The sequence below is a fragment of the Microcebus murinus genome, chromosome 1 (assembly GCF_040939455.1).
Source record: "Microcebus murinus isolate Inina chromosome 1, M.murinus_Inina_mat1.0, whole genome shotgun sequence".
NCBI classification, from domain to species: Eukaryota; Metazoa; Chordata; class Mammalia; order Primates; family Cheirogaleidae; genus Microcebus; species Microcebus murinus.
Window position 1 is genome coordinate 42,993,736 of NC_134104.1, and position 15,027 is coordinate 43,008,762.

The 15,027-nt window shown below is 35.9% G+C and overlaps 1 protein-coding gene across 7 annotated transcripts in view; it reads left to right on the plus strand.

Moving 5' to 3' along the window:
* Positions 1–15,027, plus strand: part of EPHA6 (EPH receptor A6) — an 881,667-nt gene that overhangs the window by 611,715 nt on the left and 254,925 nt on the right. The gene's annotated exons all lie outside the window — the stretch shown is intronic.

The following is a 15,027-nucleotide window of genomic DNA, read 5'->3' on the forward strand; positions in this document are numbered from 1 at the left end:
AATTATCTTACATTTGCCATGTTATTTTTTATGAAGCATATAAGTGCACATATTGTTTTCAAACAATGAGAAAATTTGCAAAAGATATTTTAAACATTCTATCATCTTTTTCATAATGGAGATAAATTACAATGAAACTAGAGAGCTTCAGGAATTTATTTTGAAAATGCAGTTTCAGGAGTTTGTCATAGGATTATTATAGATTTACTCAATCCCCAAAATCTATAGACATATACTATAATTACTATTCATAATGATGACCTTGAGGTTCTGCAAGAACCAGACAACTTCTGAGAATTACCAGAAATAAAATTTGGTTCAACATAGTTTTATGTCATTTTAATGCAAATTAATAATTCTCCCTATGTAGAATTTTTCAGTGCTTAGAATACTATTATTCAACTATTCTGAATAAATAGAAATTTATTGTACATCAACCCATAAGAATTTATGCTGAACACTACTTAGGGCAGAGGCTAAGCTGATGTAACAAAGACACTGCAGAATACAGATTTATTCCTCTTCCAAATGCTTGACCCAAGGTGAATAAGTCCATGGTGGCAGAGGAACTCTCATCCAGGAGGTCTTGCAAGGACCTGAGTTCCTTCTACTCTTTGCTCTGCCTTCCCCTACCATGTCATCCTCCTCTAAGTGATCAAAGCTGGGTCACCAGCTCATCTCCCTTCCCTGGCTGTGAGAAGAAAAAAGGAAGAGTTCAGTCTCTTTGGCTTTATCTTTAAGGCAATAACCTGGAAATTCCCAGCACGTCTATTTGCATCTCAATAGTCCAAATAAAATCACATGGACACATGTAAATGCAAGAGAGTTTGGAAATATAATTGCTGACAGGGCAGCCACATATGCAGCTAAAAAGGTTTGGAGGAGGGTATTTTCCTAAAATAGAGAAGGGAGAGTAGATCCTGAAGGGGAATGTAGTTTTCTAGATGGCTGTAATCCTTTGCAGAGAGCAAAGAGACCCCAGCATGGCCATTCCAGCCAGGTGTCATGTTTTTACGAAGACCAAAGGAAAGCAGCTGATGAACTTTTGTCTCTTTCATAACCCTTTTTCCCCAAAACAGGCTACATAATTTGCAGGGTCTAGTATAAATTGAAAATACAGAGTCTCTTAAAAAAATATTAGGAATAGAGTGACAATAGAGAATTAAACCAACTACAGGGCCCCTCTAAACTCACAGCTCTGTGTGATGGCATAAGTCACATGTCCACGAAGCTAACTCTGTTTCCCATGTACAAGAACTAGAAATACCTCAAGAATTCCAGAGACATTGGTAGAGAGTTCTTCCTGATTCCACTCCGTTCCCTTACAATGGGTCATCTCATCTCCTGCATGGCCAAATCTCCCTCTGAAATCTTGTGCACAGTTCCCATGCACTTAATCCTTGGACTGTCAGTCAAAGAGGCTGCTTTATCAGAAAGATTAAGAACCTGGAATGGAACCAGGAACCAGATTCTCTGTCCCTAACTGCTGAACAAAGATCATATCAACTGGTCTAATTGAAAAGAGTGACTGCATTATATTCATTTAGTTTTAGAGTTTGTTTTCTTAAGACAACAGAGTAATAGAAAAGAGGTTGAATAATTTCCATAGCACACCATATTTGGCTTTCTTCTGGCCCCCAAGAAAAATCTTTTTATACTGTATTGTCCTATACTCAATTAAATACAGTAGAAGCATTTTCTGTTGTAGCACTTTGTGCATAAATTACCCACTTCGGTACCATGTTCACTGGCTGCGAAACCTTGACCACAGCTGACACTCACAGTCTGCAGGATACTTTGTGCTGTGCGTTAACGACAAATCTGTTTTGCTCTTGTGTGATGAGGAAAGCTTTAAAGTACTGAAAGCTTGTTTTACTTTATAGGCAGCTTTACTTGTAATGTAAATCAGAATAGGTAACATATACATATATGTTTTCATTACGTTATTTTTAAATGTTCACAATTTTATTTTGATAAATGAAAAATTAGAAAAGTCATATCACGGCTGTAGGCTAAAGTCAACGCTTTGCTGTGTGCCTTCATATCACGGCTGTCGGCTAAAGTCGCTGTGCACATTCATCTGTGGCTATCGACTACAGTTGACGCTGGGGTGTGCCCGTTCATCTGTGACTATCAACTATAGTCGATGCTGGTACCAAAGTGGTTAAAATGCTGTTGTCTGAAATCATAATGTTGAGAGAGAAAATCAAGTATCTGAAGTATAAACTATATAAATAAACTTTAGTTTTTGGATTTTTTTTAACCAAAATATAATTTTTCTCTAAAAAAAGTATAATGCAAACCTCATAAGCAAAAAGTAAGTACTAAAGAGACTATTTTAATGTCATTTTCCACTTGCTATTTCTGAACTCTAATTAAAATCATAATGGGATTTCTCTCATTTGACAAAGATAGAAAATGTGAACTATATAGTCAGTACTATTCATTGGCGTCTCTTTTTTAATCTTTATTCATTTTTGACTATTTCACCTTTCAGACAATATGCTAAGAGTCCTTTTACTATCCATCTCCACAAAAATCATGAAAGCAAAGGTGCTTTGTGAGACAAAGCTGTTGTAACATAACTTTCCTCTTTGTTCCCTTGCCGGTACTGCTCTGTTGATTTAACTCCTTTAGGTCATTGTCTTAGTCTGTCTTATGCTACTGTAATAGAATACCACACACTGGGCAATTTATAATAACCATAAAATTATTTGGCACGAGATTCTGGAGGCTGGAAGTCCAAGATTGAAGGTGTCTGGCGAGGGCCTTCTTGTTGCTCTCATAACATGGCAGAGGGCATCACATGAAAAAAAGGAGGTCAAGCTCCCCCTTTTATAACAAACTCCCTGCATTAATCTTTCGTGAGAGCAGATCCCTACTTACCTCTTAAATGTCCCACCTCTCAGCACTGTTGTATTAAAGATTTAATTCCCGACACATGAACTTTGGGAGACACATTCAAACCATAGCAGCCACGTTTCTAAAACTGTATTTGTGTATGGAACAAATTGGTGAATGTATAGATGTTTCTCACGACAGCAGTATGGAACAAATAGCGTCATTGAATCAAACAGAAGAAAAGTCATTGGTTAAGTAGCTTTATGACATACTTGCACAACTATTTTCTTGCTCAACTTTTAACCATAAATACTTTCCTTAAGTTGTCATGTATCCTTTATTTTTTGTTCCCCATCTATTGATTCTTCCTTCTCAGACTCCATTTCCTCATCATCTGTGTGCATCAGATATTCCCCTTAGAAACGTCAATTACATGACTTAAATGCTGGACAGAGGTAAAGGGAAAATGAGAGAGGTCAAATCTCAGGTCATGACAATTGTCAAGTGAAAGGTATTCAGGCAGGATTAAGGCATTGACAGTAGGAACAGCAAAAAAAAAAAAAACAACATAAATTCATAATTCATTGCTGAGTAAAAATCTTCAAGACCACCATACATGCAAAGAAACAGTTAAGAATGCTTTCCAGGTTTCTATTTGGGAGACCACAATATACAATCATTAAATATTTCTTAAATGAGTTATTAAAAAAGAACATAACAGCCACATTAATATTTTCAGAAAGAAAAGAATGCGATATTATACCTGACCCGAGACATTTATTTACACATTCACTGAACAATGTTTATTAAATGAGCTACTTAGTATTTTCATATTAAGTCACTATGCTCATCAGCGATACATATATTCAGCCTGCCTTCCATGACCTTTGTCCTGAGATTTTCAATTTTCTAACCATCTAAATACTATGTGACTGAACCTTAAAATTTTAATTTATCTGTATATATATTCTCAACATTCGCTATCTTTTCCCATAAATTTCACTGGTTTTTTTTTTATGAGTTTTCTAGGGTACTTTTTTTTTTTTGTATATCACTATTCTGTTTAATAGTGGCAGCTTATCTTTGTTCATCAATACAGGCCTGAATTTCCATGAAAATGCACATTTCCATTTAAATGAAGCGAGCAGCTCTGTTGCATAGGAGACTATCAAGATGATCTATCTGCTTTGACTTCTTTGCATCATAAAATGAAATACTGTGGGAAGAAGACTTTAAAACAGAAATTCCTAGGCTAAAAGTGCCAAGTCAGATTAGGGTGGAATCATTATTTTATTCATACCTTGCAAGATAATGAGAAAGCCAGTAAACTAAATTTTAATCATGGTCTGGAAAAGGTCATCAAAAGGCTATCCCTTTTTCAGGGCAGTACTGAACCTAAATCATTGGAAGAAACACTTACTTAGCAGAGTATCTATAATTATGAAACATTATTACATTGAAAAAATCATTCTTGTGTCTCTAAGCCCATGGGACACCCTTCTTACATTTGACCTTCCCTCTTCCCTAGTCTCAGTGGAAATACATAATATCTTCTTGTCATTCATATTCTATCCCTTTATCTATACAAAACTCATTATTGCATCCACTATCAGCCTTCTTTTCTCTGGGCTTAGTGTCACCATATTTTTTCTCTTCCTAAAATAGTTCAGGAAGTTAACCGTTGGTGTCTCAGCAGTTGTCTACAGGTAAAAGAAAGAAAGTCAAAAGGATGACAAAACATATATAAAAAGTGATTGTCAGCACAGTGATTTATTTGTTTTGGTTAGGATTTTCCTTTTGTTATTGTCATCATTTGAGGTCACATTTGCCCTTGCCGAAGTACAAGGCATGATGTTTAGTTCATGTGCCTCTCCTATTCCTCTGCCTCTCTCAACCCAGCCAGCCTCTTCTTCCACTTTAGAATCTATTATTTTGTAGTTATTTTAAAGAAACTTTCTCATCTTCTTTATTATTTTTGTTCCTTTTTACAGTTGTACTATACTTTCTTGTAACATAATAATGAGATATGTAGGAAGAATTCTAGATGTGGTTTCACAATTCTCTTTTTATTGAAAGGAACTTGTATTTATGGCCCATTCCCTCTATATTTAGATGAGTGACCTTCTCAGATGTAGGTTTTGTTCTTGTCCATCAATTTAAAGTATTTATGGTAGAGGTCAGATTAATTGCCTTTTGTATTCTTGAAAACTCTTTTGCATAACCAATAGACTAAAAATAAGATGAGCAACAGATTCTGGCAAGGCCTCTGTGCCTTTTACTTTATAAATCAAATGATATAGTCAAAGATCAGCTTTATACATTCTCCATGCACATTATGATATAAATAGAAAAGACACAGACTGAAGCAAGACAGACGCAGATTTGAATTACAGCTTTGCTACTAACTCACTCTGAACTTTAGCAACTTGATAATCTTTCAGAAATTTGGTTTGCTCATCTATAAAATGAATTCATAATAATATAAATTTTACAGAATGAAAGGAAGGATTAGAGGTGACACATATTTAGAACCTGTCATACAATAGATTCAAAGAGTAAAAAATGACAACTGGATTGGAAATGAATGTGATTTTTACACTCAATTTTGATTGCTGAGATGAATGACACTCATTAATCAACTCTCAAAATACTTTGTGACATAAATATCAGCCAATGGAGAATTCAGCCTTAGATAACTGGCATAATATATATGATTTTGAGAGTTGAAAATTAATAATTAAAATGAAATGTCATTCTTGTTGATACATTGAGTTATACCCATATCAATAAATTCTTTTGTTTCTTTTTAATTAAAGAAACTCAAAACTTATTCTTTCCTATATCATGTATTCTGTATTCCTGTATCATGTATTCTTTCCTATATCAAGGTTATATTTATCATATGTATATTTATTTTGCTATAAACTTAACAATCCATAAGAAGAAGTGAGTTTAACAAAGGAAAATTTATTTCAATGTCTTTTTTTTTTTTTTACTTTTTAAAAAATTCAGTTTTAATTTTCAATTAAATAATGACTATATATATTTATGGGGTACAATATGATTTTTTTTTTTTTTTTTTTTTTGAGACAGAGTTTCACTTTGTTGTCCAGGCTAGAGTGAGTGCCGTGGCGTCAGCCTAGCTCACAGCAACCTCAAACTCCTGGGCTCGAGTGATCCTTCTGCCTCAGCCTCCCGAGTAGCTGGGACTACAGGCATGCGCCACTATGCCCGGCTAATTTTTTATATATATATCAGTTGGCCAATTAATTTCTTTCTGTTTATAGTAGAGACGGGGTCTCACTCTTGCTCAGGCTGGTTTTGAACTCCTGACCTTGAGCAATCCGCCCGCCTCGGCCTCCCAAGAGCTAGGATTACAGGCGTGAGCCACCGCGCCCGGCCTACAATATGATTTTATATGTATATATTATATTATAGAATGATTAAATCAAGCTAATTGACATATCCATCTCTTCACATACTTATCATTTCTTTGTGGCGAGAAGGTTTAAAATCCACTCTTGGGGCAATTTTGAAATATACAATACATTATTGTTAACAATAGCTATGCTGTGCAATTAATCACTAATTGTATTCCTCCTATCTAACTGAGGCTTTGTACCCTTTGACCAGCATCTCCCCTTTCTTCTTCCACCCTATCCTGCTAGCCTCTGGGAACCACCATTCTACTCCACCCCTATGAGCTGACTGTTTTAGATTCCAAATATAAGTTCATTCATTTATTCATTTATTTTTCATTCATTTATTTTTGTGTGTTCTATTTCTTTTTTAAAATTGTATGATTTTTAATTATTATGGGCATATGATAGTTATATATATTTATAGAGTACATATGTTTTTATTAATACAGGCATACAATCTGTATTAATCAAATAATGATATCCATCACCTCAAGCATTTATCATCTCTTTGTGTTAGGAACATTCCAATTCCACTTTTAGTTATTTAAAAATATATGCTAATTTACTGTTGTGCTATCAAATATTATTAATTCTATCTGTCTAACTATAATTTTGTACCCATTAACCATTCCCACTTTATCCCCACCCCCACTACCCTTCTGAGACTCTGGTTCTGGTAACCATTATTCTATGGCTCCCTGTCTCCATGAAAACAACTGTCCTTCATGCTATTTGTATGATGTATCACATTGATTGATTTGTGTATGTAGAACCATACTTGCATCCCCAGGATGAATCCCACTTAATCATGATGAATAATCTTTTTAATATGTTGTTGAATACAGTTTGATGGTATTTTGATGAGGATTTTTGCATCTGTGTTCATGAGAGATATTGGCCTATGGTTTTCTTTTTTTGATATGTCTTTGGTTTGGTATCAGGGTGACACAACCCTTGTAGAATGAGTTTGGGAGTATTCTTTCCTTGATTTTTTTGGATTAGTTTAAATAGGCCTGGTATTAGTTCTTTGAATGCTTGGCAGAATTCAGCAGTGAAGCTATCAATAGGTCATGGGCTTTTCTTTGATGGAAGACTTTTTATTACAGTCATTTCTTGGTATCTGTGGGGGATTGGTTCCCAGACCTCCCTGGATACCAAAATCTACAGATGTTTAACTCTCTCAAGTAATATGGTGTAGTATTTGCATATAACCTATGCACATCCTCCCATATACTTTAAATCATCTCTAGATTACTTATATAATAATACCAAGTCCACTTGCTCCAAGCCGGCACAGCCATAGGAATTGCCCAATGACTGCAGCCTTTGTGGCCTGACTGCCTTATGAATTTATTCCAAACCCCAGGCAGCTTTTTGTCACCTGATGGTAGAGCTAGCTGGAACTCATGTTTCTCCCACTGGAGCAGAGGACTGCCCTTGGCTGGCTGGTCTAAATGCTTCCTCCATGATTGCTGGTGGAATTCAGTCCTGTGTTGTGTTCCCCTGCACCAGGGCAGCCTTGAGTTCTGATGCAAAGACCCATGATCGTTTCACTTTCATCCCCTTGGACACACAGGGAACGTGTGTCTAACAAAGCACACCAGCATGCTCTGTTAGGCATGCTGGTGTGATGCTGCTGAGGGATTGGGGAGGGGTGGCGCAGGCCATGCAATGCTTTCTTTTCTGCCCTCTTCAGTGCCTTTTTCCTTAGTATAATGTTAAAACCAGGCACTGTGATCACTCCCCTACTTTTTGGTTCTAGTGAAGGTAGGTGCTCACTTGCATGGATAGCTGTTGAATCTGGTGTTCGCAGGGAGGGAGAATTGCTAGAGGTTTCTATTCAGCCTTCTTGCTCTGCCCCCTCTCTATTTCAATTTCTTAATGGAAAACTATTGTAGTCTGTCAATTTATCCCTGCTACATCTAAGAAATTATCAGATTTACTATCAGGAACAGGACTATATATCAATTTAATAGACTTTAATTTTCATTAATTTTATGAATGATTACTTATATTTCAACACTTTATATCTTATTTGGTAGCCATTTATTACACATTTGTTATACTATACATGAATTCCCCAGTCTTGCAAGTCAATTCATCATAGTAATAATTTGATCGATGTGTGTTTAATAAATAAGTAAATGAGTAAATATAATAAATGAATGACTAAAATGATATTGAATTATTCTATGTAATTATTTTAAATGACTATGTCTATCTGTTTATCAACAAAAATCCTAATGAAGTGTGAGTTAAAGTAGGACACAAAATCATATAACATTAAATGTATAATATACACAAAAAATAAGACAAAAGAGCAAATTTGTAGAGGACATTTGTGAATTACAGTTGTTGCATGATCTTATATTAATAAATTTAACTTATATATTAAACCAAAATCATAAGATTTATTTTATGCCTTTGTATTTACATAGCAAAATACAGAATTATACTGAAAATATTACATTGATATTTTATTTTGATTTGAGTTTATATAACAGGTAAATAAAGTTTGAAGAATTTTTTATAACTTACAAAGTAGTTATTAATTTTTCAAACTTGTTCTTTCTGTTTTTTTCTTTCTAATATGTGTATTGCTAAAATATTTGGTAAAATGAAGGAAAATTGACCTCTATTTTAAGATGACTACTTCAAGGATATAGAGGAGACTGATACATCTTATTATGTAGAAAGAAAAAAGAATGATATTCTCTTAAGGTTGAGAACCAATAAAGGAAGAAGACCCAAAAATCAACAGCAACAACTCTTACCTCTTATATTGCTATAGTATATTAAATATCTCTCACTGCATAACAAATTGTCCTAATACTTAAAACGAGAACATTTACTATCTCACAGTTTCAGTGAGTCGGGATTCAGGCATGGCTTAGCTCCTGCAGGCTTGGTCATAAGGTTGCAATCAAGATGTCTGCTGGGACTATGGTCTCACCTGAGGCTCAGTGGGCAAGGATCCACTTCCAAACTCATACAGATGGCTGTTGTCAAAATACAGTACTTTAAGGACTGTTAGACAGAATCCCTTAATTCTTCACTGGCTGCTGGCTGGAGAACACTTCCAGATTCTTGCTGTATAGGCTTCTCCAACATGGCAGTTTGCTTCGTCAAAGCCAACTAGAGTTGGCTAGTAAAACAAAAGTCATGATGTTTTTATAACTTAACCACAGAAGTGACACCACATCACCTTTGCTATATTCTAGTGACTATAAGTGTGATACTAGGCCCAGCCCACCCTGAAGGGAGGGTGGGATCACATAAGGACATGAATGCCAGGGTGCAGGGGTCATTGCCATCTTAGAAGGCCATCTTAGAAGTTTGTCTACCACATATAGTATTGTTTTCTTCATGTTTGGGACTCTCAGTTGGTCCTACTTAATCAGCATGAACAGAGGTCCTGTGATTGGTCCCCTCCAGTCTGGTTCACATCAAAGATGAATTTTAAATGCCATCAGACGCTCAAGTAGTTTATTCTGGCAGTGCTCCTATAAGATGGTGGAAGCAGCCTGGAAGCTGGAGCCAGATACAGTCAGGGGGTCAGATGACCGACTGACCAAGAGAGTCTCTGTCGGGAGACCACTGTCAGAGTTGGGGAGATCCCTCCCCCTTTCTTATAACTATATTGAGTCCAGGTTACTTACCAGGCATTTCTTTCATAAAGGGAGTTAAAGTTATTCTAAGAATATAAGGGCAAGCTTTGTTTTGACCTTTATGAGAGTTGCATCTGTGCTGAGGTGGTCATGTCTCTAGGGTAACCAGCGTTTTTAGGTCTCATTGTCATAGGCACCCAATAATCCCCAGGCCTACTTTCATCATACTTTCAAATGACACATAGTATCAGCCCTGCAAGGTATTTAAGTGGGTAAGCCTTATGGCTATCATTAATCTTATAGTCATAACATGTCCCTTACAGTATACTATGTGCTTCTAAACTTGAAGATCATTTGGAGTATTAAGCTTAATATGAATATATTAAAGACAGCGAGCTCTATTTCAGAATACAATTTGGAGAATATGTTTAGATACAAATTGAATACAGCCCTGAATATATCTCTTACAAAGAAGAGAAAGTCTGCGTATGATTTAAGATTATTTCATTAAGCCATACACTCAGCAAGGCTGCCTGAAAGATGATGTGCATCCTACGTTGGTGAACAGTAAGATGTGAATTAAGGCCATAATTTGATTGCAGGATTTGCTTATATCATAATATAGTTCGTCTGGCACAAGGTAATTAGTTGATTGTTCCTATAGTGATACTTATGTTCTCAACCTAATTGTCTATGTATTTAACTAATGACTTTTGTCTTTGTAGCCTAAGTTATCTCTTGCAATGTAACAAATCATCCCAAAATTAAACGGCATCAAATAACAAAACAAGCATTTAATTTACCCAAAATTCTGTGGGTCAACAGTTTGTGCTAGATTCAGGCAGGGTTGGGGGCATTTTCTGCTAGTCTCGCCTAAGGTCATTACAGTAACTGCCATCATCAGGTGGCATCCAACTAGTGTTGGATGTCACCTGGTTGGTCTAGAGGGTCTCAGCACAGATAACTCTACTTCATCTGACCTCTCCACCACCAAGAGAGTAGACATGGCAGTCTCAAGGCAGTGTTTCAAGCAGATTAGAGCAAGAGTTAAGAGGCCTTGGCTCTGAATTCCCACCTCACAATTCTGACATATTAAGTTGGTCAAAGCAAGTCACAAACCCAGCCCAGATTTAAAGAAGTGTAGAAACAGATTTTACCTCTTGATGAGAAGAACAGCAAAATCACATTGCAAAGGTTCATACATATAGGTTAGGGAGGAATTTGTGGCTATTTTTTACAATCTACCACATAGCTGATATTTTTTTTAAAAGTGAATCATTATTTTTCAGATCTAATATGGATAACAAATTATGAATGTATTTGCTATCTCATCTCCAAGACCATTTTACTCTGTACCTATAACGAATGATATTAATGTTTTCCTTATTTAGCAACTACTAGGTAATGAGTCTTGGGTTAGGTACTAAGAGGCTTACAAAATTGAGTAGTAAAGCAGCTCAGGCTCAAGAGGAAAACTAAGAAAAGTGTAATATATAAGGCAGAAGGGAGAAACATAAAGGAGATAGAAAGGACAAGATAGATAGAAGAAGGATCATAAGTGAACAAAATATACATATAAATTACTATTAATATTCAAATAATCTAGAGATCACTGCAGACTAGGAGATCAGATTGCATTAGGGAGATTGCATTAGCCATTCAAACTCTCTCTTAAAGATAAGGAATGTAAAGATGTAGAAAAGGCAATTTAGAAAGGCGAAGAACTTTAGAAGTGGTAGAATAAGAGGTGTGGAGATTGCAAAGAGGAATATTGGACATTTTCAAGATATTTCAGGGTTTGGTGACATTGGCTCTTTATTATATCTAATTTTTCTTCAAAACCTAGACTTCTTTTCTTGATGCAAATGTAACTCTAGTTCTGCTTCATGGATATTAGTGACTTTTTAGTTTGGTGACTTTTTAGTTTATAATGACATATAAAATTTAATGTTATTAAAGAAAAGAGGAAAGATAGTTTGCTTTTATTGAGAAAAGGAAAAGAAAAAGAAAAATATGGATATGTATGCATATGTGTGCACACATATGTGTGTATATATATATATATATATACATACACGTATATATGCACATGTATGTATGTGTGTATTAATCAGCTCAGGCTGCCATAACAAAATACCATGGATTAGGTGGTTTAAACAACACAAGTTTATGTTCTCACAGTTCTGGAGGCTGGGGTGTCCGATGGGGGTGCCAGCATGGTCAGTTTTGATTGAGGGCTTTCTCCAAGCCACAGAGGGCCACCTTCTCACTGTGTCCTCACATGCCAGAGAGAGAGAGAAAGAGAGAGAGATCTTCCTCTTCTTATAAGGCCACAGTCATATCAGATTAGAGGCCCACCCTGATAACCTCAGTTAACTTTAATTGCCTCCTAAAGACTACTATATCTACAGATAAAGTCACATTGGGAGTTAGGGCTTCCGCATATGGATTTTGATGGAACATAAGTCAATCCATTTGGGGAGAGAGAAAATGAGATAGTATCTGATGTGACATTTATTCACTATTGTCTGAGGACCTGCATTTGCAAATTTTGAATGAAAATTGGAAATTCATAAAGGGAATCCCTGCTAGGTTTGTCTTCCCAAGAAGGCTCTGGACTTAGAGCAGGGTTTAGGCCAAGAGCTAAATGAGGATCTCATGGTTACCGGTGTGTCCAGAGTGTGGTAGAGCCACAGGGGAAGAGAGAGAGCAGCAGGTCGTTCTGAGTAGAATCCATAAAGATGGTACATTTTCAGTTACTTTTCATGTAATGTGCTGATGTGATTGCTGTTAAGACTACAATGAAGATATAAATTTAGTACCAGAGCTAAGATCAAGCTCTTCAATATACAATTGAAGCCTCCATTCTAGATTATCTTTTTAGATGAAGCAGCCAAAAGTTGTTAGAAACTTTATTTAAAATCAGTATTTGATATTTTATCACAACCTTTAATAACATCAGTGCACATTGTATATCAACCACTCTCTGATAACAGTGGAGAAGCGCATTAATCTTATCAGGAAACAATATTCACATCATAGATGGAGAGGATTTCTTTCCAAAGGATTTCTTTCCCCCATGCCTCTGTAACCAGTTAATCCATCTATGATTAGAAATCTTACAACTTTTCCTCATAGTGAGTAGCACTTTCTGACCTAAGTTTTGTCTTTTCATGATCTTATCCCTAGAATTTAGAGTTCATTTTGTATTTGTCCTTCAAACTTCTTGCCCAGTCAGGACAGCAGACAAGTGAAAAGTTCAGTCTAAATTATGAGAAGACACACTAGCCGGCTTACCTCTCTGAGCTTTACTTTTCTTATCTGTGAAATAAAAATAAAATGTCTTTGCTCCTTCATGATTGTTGTGAGAAGCAAGTGAGATAAAGTCTATTCTGACTGACCATCCAGTCTTTATCAGAACCCCACCAGTGAAAGTGTTCACTCCCTCACCAGACCACCCATTCCCTTGGGAACAGTTCCAATAAATAAAGGATATTTGTGAATAAAATTGTGCTTTCTTATATAATCTTATAATACCACCCACTGGTTACTTGTTCTGCAGAATTAGACTTATACAAAGTAAACCTAATCTTTCTTTCACCTTACATAATGACTGTTCAAATATTTGAAGATAGCATGTGAACCTCATAATTTGTTTTTCCAGCCTAAATTGTCCACATCTTTCAACCATTTCCATCTGACATGATTTAGGATACCTCATCATTCTGACCACCTTCCTCTGAAGAACTAGAGTTTTTCTCTAAGTCTTTTCAGAATTATCCCAATATTCCAAATATTTTCTAATCAATGAGGAAAACACAGGAGTAGCACCTTTCCTACTGTGCCTCAATTTAGGCAGCCTGAGTTTGCATTTGCTTTTTGAACAGCTGCCACACTGTTGGCAGAGGAAGTGCTTACTACCAGCTTAACCCAGTGATCTTTCTCAGAGGAGTTGCTATTAAGCTAGGCCTTTTCCTATACTTATCCAGTTGATTTTATTACATTGAGTGCAATACTACATTTGCTTAAGTGTATTAATAAAATGTATATGTGTGCCATGGAGTACTGCTCAGCCACATAAAACAGTGGTGATCTAGCACCTCTTGTATTATCCTGGATAGAGCTGGAGCCCATTCTACTAAGTGAAGTATCTCAACAGTGGAAAAACAAGGACCACGTGTACTCACCATCAAATTGGTATTAACTTATGTGCATGTTTAATAGTAACATTCATCATGTGTCAGGCATGTGGGAGCCCAGAAGAGGGGATGGGCATATGCACACCTAATGGGTAAGGTATGCACTGTCTGGAGAAGGACATGCTTGAAGTTCTGACTCAGGTGGGGCAAGGGCACTATATGTAACCTAAACATTTGTACCCCTACAATATGCAGAAATAAATAAATAAACAAACAAACTTTAAAAAAAATAAAATGTTCATAGATGAAAAAAAAAACATTTGTATGTGTTTACACTATATATCTATGTAAATCATATATATTCTCCATATAAACCTATTATATATTTTTCACATTCCCACTCATAAATATTTCTGTTAAATTTCATTGTGTTTCTGTAAGTAAAATTTCCTAACCTATTCATGTTCTTTTCCATCTTAATTAGATCAGCCAGCACAATTATTGTCCTTCCCAGTAACATCCATGATTCGTTCTGCCTTGCGAGTTAGCTGTGTCCTCATCATAACAACTCAGAACTCCCTGTGCTGCAATTATCTTCATTGGGATAATTGTTTGCATTGTTGGAATTCTGTATTTTATAGATGCCTATCCTGTGCTCTTTATAGAATCTCTGATCATAAGTTATACCCAAACCATGCACAATTTTTTAACTGTCACTGCAAAGTTTAACACCTACGATTATGTCCAGTGCTTTCTTCCTAGGCTGTTACATATCTTAAAATGAAAACAGTCAGTTTTTCCCCGAGTTCCCACTCCTTATATGTCATCAGTCTTTATTCAGAGCTAAGTCCAAGTAACAGCTCTGTTGACTTTTTGAAAGATGGGAAGAGGCAGAAAGAAATCACAAATTTATGATCTTTTGTATCTTCTCGTTTATTTCTTTAATGGTGAAGCAAATAAATTCACAGGATGAGAAAGTGTGTTCTGAAAGGATTGAGACTCGAAGCACAAGAACTT